At 41.1% G+C, this 4773-nt stretch overlaps 1 long non-coding RNA gene across 2 annotated transcripts; it reads left to right on the forward strand.

The window, feature by feature from the left end:
- The first annotated feature begins 322 nt into the window (after positions 1-322).
- Positions 323-3792, forward strand: LOC121894508. 2 transcript variants are annotated; one of them, XR_006095551.1, is made up of 3 exons: positions 323-427; positions 3376-3517; positions 3628-3792. It is a non-coding gene; the product is annotated as an uncharacterized LOC121894508 (long non-coding RNA). The 2 variants fall into 2 exon arrangements; XR_006095552.1 differs by lacking the exon at positions 323-427 and adding an exon at positions 3227-3262.
- Positions 3793-4773: the final 981 nt, after the last annotated feature.

Below are 4773 nucleotides of genomic sequence, written 5' to 3' on the forward strand. Positions count from 1 at the left end.
CAGCCAGTGTTTTGACCCTGCTGACATGGCTGGAGATGTCAATCCATTTAGTAGCCCCGTGGCTTAGTGTCACCAGCAGTCCTTGCTGTGGAGGCGATCGCTGTGAGGTGACAAATACAGAGACGTTTTAGACTTGATGCCCTAAAGACTGGATGTCAAACAGGATGTGCAGGATGCAGGATCACTACACCAGGTGTTGCTTCTTTGTCTGAAAGTGTGCTAATCGGTTGCATCAGCTGATGTGGTTGCTCTTTATCCTCTGGTGTAACAGGATACTGTATCAATGGTTTAAAGTGTTTTTTATGTCAGTCTGTAAGTCAGATTAGTGACTGAAATATCTCGACAACAATTAGATGGTTTTCCATGATATTTTCTGCAGACATTCAAGATCCCTAGAGGATGAATCTTCCTCTAGCATCACCAGCAGGTCAAAGTTTTCACTCGTCATATGAAATACTTAAACATCTACTCAATGGATTGGTACAAAATTCGGTTCACACATTTATGGTTCTTATCAGATGATGTTCTCTAATGACTCTAAAGGGTTTAGAGCTAATAAGCAAATGTTAATGCTAATAGTGCTTTTATAAGATGGTTAACATTTTAAGTAGTTAACCTGCTTAGCATCAGCATCTCATTGTGAGCCTGTTTGCAAGCTGACAGTTGCATTCAGCTTAAGGCACCATTGTGCTTGATTACAGTCTAAGAGAGCTGCTAGCATGACTGTAGACCCTTATTCTTGTTAAAGTTCAAATTCAGCATTTATTATGTAGTTATTTATGCAGCCCTTCATCACAAGCATTGCCTGAAATTACTTTTTACAGAGACCCAGTTTGCCTTGTTCTAACTACTAGTTCTAGAAAAAAAAGGTATAGCATAAAATGCAGAACAGCACAAAAAGGATATAACCTATATTATGGCAACCTGCCAGCACCAGCATTAGATCCTTATAAGATATTTTCATGCCTAACATCAAGCGTCTTAGCTGTGCATGCCAGTTAAAATCAGACAGCATCTTTCAACTTGTTGCCAAAATCTTACAACAGCCACTCTCAGCAGGCATTAAAGTACCGTGAAAACATCTCTGCAATCATATAAAGGTCGCAAGACTGAAACTATCATGCTTATTATTTTTGAAGTAACTTTCCACTTTGGATTCGAGAGGATATCACACCTCTTTTCATCAGATCAGATTTTTTTTTTTTTTTTTTTTTTTGGACTGCAGATCTCCCAAATGTTGCTTTGAGCACAGCTTTTTGATTTTGTCTAGAAAAATGTGAGGCCTAGTAGTAGTGTGTGGAAGAAAATATATACATTTAACTAATTTAATAAAGAATTGACCTCAGTGAAGGGGTTCAAGTGGGTGGAGCACAGTAAAAGCTGAGCGAATAGAAGAATGGACGATTTAATTCACATCCCAACACAGTCTGAAGTGCAGTTGTAGCCGTTGGAGAAATGAGAAAATGCCGACCTGTGATCATATGACATCAAACACACAATCACACAAAAACTCATCATGAAGAGTGGAGCAGGTGGACTCAAATGCAAGACGCAGAAGGCGGCAAGAGCTGAAGAATATATTTTTATTCGAAACTCAGGAACAGGAAACAGAAGTAGAGGCAGGCAGACAAAACAAAACAAACGATCCAACAAGACTGAACTGAAACACATTAGACTAAAATACTAACTGAGCTAACGAGGAGATGAGGTGAAGGTGGGGAGATGGGTGAAGAAGCTCAGGTGAGGGGAGTGAGGTGATGAAACAGAAGAACAGACTGGGAGCCGATTGGCTGGGGAAAACATCGGGAACTGAGCAAGGCTGATGCAGAGCAGGTGTGGAGGGAAAAGCAGACTGGAGAGGAGCACATGGACACACAGGAGGGAAACAGTGCAAACAGACAACCAAAAACACAGAAAACACCACCCTCTTAATAATAAACTGACATACATCAAACTGTCTAGGAATATACATGAATATAAACTTCAGTGCACAACACTATAACCTGCAACTTCTCTTATCCGTAGCAAACAGAAAACCAAAAACCCAGAACACACAATCATCTTTACGCAGCGTTATGCCGGCTTTGTGTGGTTCAGTGTAAAAAAGCAAAGGTGGATCCTCTTAACGGCTATAATGGATGCATCCCAAGTCTCTTAAATTGCATCCACGTTTCCCTCACTGGCGTCTTTTCCTTGCGTCTTAGTCCCTCTCACCGTGGATGCAAGGAGAGACGTAAGGAAACCAAGCGAGGAGAGAGGAAACTAGGAAATTTGTTTTAAGAGACATGAGACGTCTTCTTCTCTGAAGCGTCATGTGAAGCGACGTCCGTTTCTGACAGCTGATCACAGCTGGGTCAGCTGTCAGTCAGCTTTAACAGCTGTAGAAACTTCTGATGGAGTTTGTGTCTGTACACATGTGCACTGTGATAATACTAATAAAGGTGCACAGTTATCACTGCAGCAGCTGTTTCTTCTCTGCAGCCTGTTACCTGTTTAACAAACACCTAAATAACAACCTGCATTGTGCATTTATACCGTTTCCTGCTCAGACGCACAGGAACCATTTCTACTCGCAGAATGCGTTTATACTATTTATTGATTATTTGACTCTGTATTTTTTGATAACCCTGATAGTGAATTCATTATTTAATAACCCAGAATATGATCAGGGTGTCTTCTGAACACTGGAAAATATGTATTTGGCTTAATGTTTCAGGGCAAATGGAAATGATTTAACTCATATCAAACCTGACGCTCAGGAATTTTCAGCCTCACGTGACTGAATGGAAATGACGATAAATGATGTAAAATATAAATGTGTTTAACTGTTATTATGGAATTAAAGTCAGGAAGAGTCTGTCTGACAGTGAGAAACAGTTTACTGGAGGAAATAACATCATGAAAAGAAAAATCTTTCTAATAAATGAAGAAAGTTGTTTATGGTTCTTTTGTTGATCAGACCGACAATTAACAGATTTTTAACTATATGATGAATATATAAATAAATATAAAACTCAATTTAAGTGATATACTTAAATTGAATCTGTAATCTGTTTCCACTTCGGTATGAAACTGCAGTGATGTATCAGATCAGTCTGATCAGCTGCAGCATCCAATCAATAACTGATATCCAATAAGGGGGCGTGTCGGCCGGCAAAAGAATTCCGTGAAGGCTGCTCTCATGTTTCCTCGCTCCTCAAAGTAGAATAAGAGACTTGGGACGCCTGTCAAAATGACGCATCAGGAACAACTTCCGGTTCAGGTGAGGAGCGAGGAGACATAAAATAAGAGACTTGAGATGTACCCAATGTGGGTTCTCTGAATAAAAGAGGCTATAGGCAACTTCTCCCACTGAGACCAGTCTTCACATCACAGAGAGAAAAGTCTGAGGGCATCTGGTGGACTGGTGAAGAATGGCAGCTACGGACCTGGGGAAATGGGAATGCAACTGGAGAAAAGGACTCAGAGCCAGACCATGACAAAACTTTAAGAATCTGCTCTTCTTATGAAGCTTAGTGTAAGTTCAAGCAGGAGGACTATCTTATGTTCTCCTCTCTCTCTCTCTCCCTCCTCTTCTCCTGCTTCTCGTATCAGCTGTTTAGGGATGTTAACCCCGTTCTCCTCCAGTTTCATCACTTCAGCACAGGTCTGAGTTCACCAGAAGCCCGCTCCTCTTCTCATCCATCCAGATCTCAGCATGCTCTTCATCCATCGCCACCACCAGTGTCTAGACTCCAATATGATGACATCATGATGGGGTCTAATCGCCAAGGACTTTTCACAGTCTTATCATTATTGTGCACGTGTCAATAAAACAATCGTTCACTCTAATGAAGTCTCTCCTGATTGAACTACATTCTTTGAGAGCCTCGTTTCCTCTCGGAGACGGTCTTCACAAGGACACCTGTTTTCAGTCTGGGTTTCTCTGTGATATTCATCAAAGGTCAGCGGTGCCGTTTCCACCAGTATTGTACCAACACAAGGACATGGATGCAACCGAAGAATGTTTTTATTTCCCTTTCAGGAACACCAACCATCTCGCAGGAAATGTAATAGAAAGCGTCTGAGCTCGTCCCTGACTCCTCCGCCGACTGACACAGATATACATAGCTGAGGGGTTAATGGGGTTCAGGTGCTCGTCGCCGTCTCATTGGGCCATTCTTCATTTCTATCGGCCTTTAGACCGACACATAGCCCTGTTCTCACTGGACACATTCAGCTACAGCACACGAGTCAACATACTCAATAACTAAGAGAAATGTTTTTAATAATGTTTTTTTTCTTTTATTTCATGTGCTAACACATGGGGGAAAAAAATCTTAAATTCACTCTTACAAAATGGTTTCTGGAGTGAAAGTAAAGCAGCTGAGATATCTTAACTCTCTTGCATTTGCGCATAACTGACCCCCAGATGATAAGTAGGGAGCTGATGTTCCTCACAGTTGCAAAGTTGCATCTCAGCATCAACCTCACTGCATCATATTTCTTATCCCACAAATACCTTACTTAGCTTTAGGGTTAAAAAAGAGGCCTGAACTTTTTTATTTTTCAGTAATTTCAAGCCAAAATGAGTCATTGATTAGAATGAAAATGTGTCACAGGACTTTCAATAGCTTGAAATACAGTAACACAAGAAGTAGCAGCAGGATCAATCTAAGGTGGCTTCACTTTTACGTACTGTTTGCGTGGGGCAGAAAAGAGGCACAAGGGTGCAGTCACTCTGGTCATTAGGTTGGCATGTTTTCAGAGGTCACAGTGAGTTAATCTCTTCAG

Source organism: Thunnus maccoyii, chromosome 3 (genome assembly GCF_910596095.1).
Source record: "Thunnus maccoyii chromosome 3, fThuMac1.1, whole genome shotgun sequence".
In the NCBI taxonomy this organism is placed as follows: domain Eukaryota; kingdom Metazoa; phylum Chordata; class Actinopteri; order Scombriformes; family Scombridae; genus Thunnus; species Thunnus maccoyii.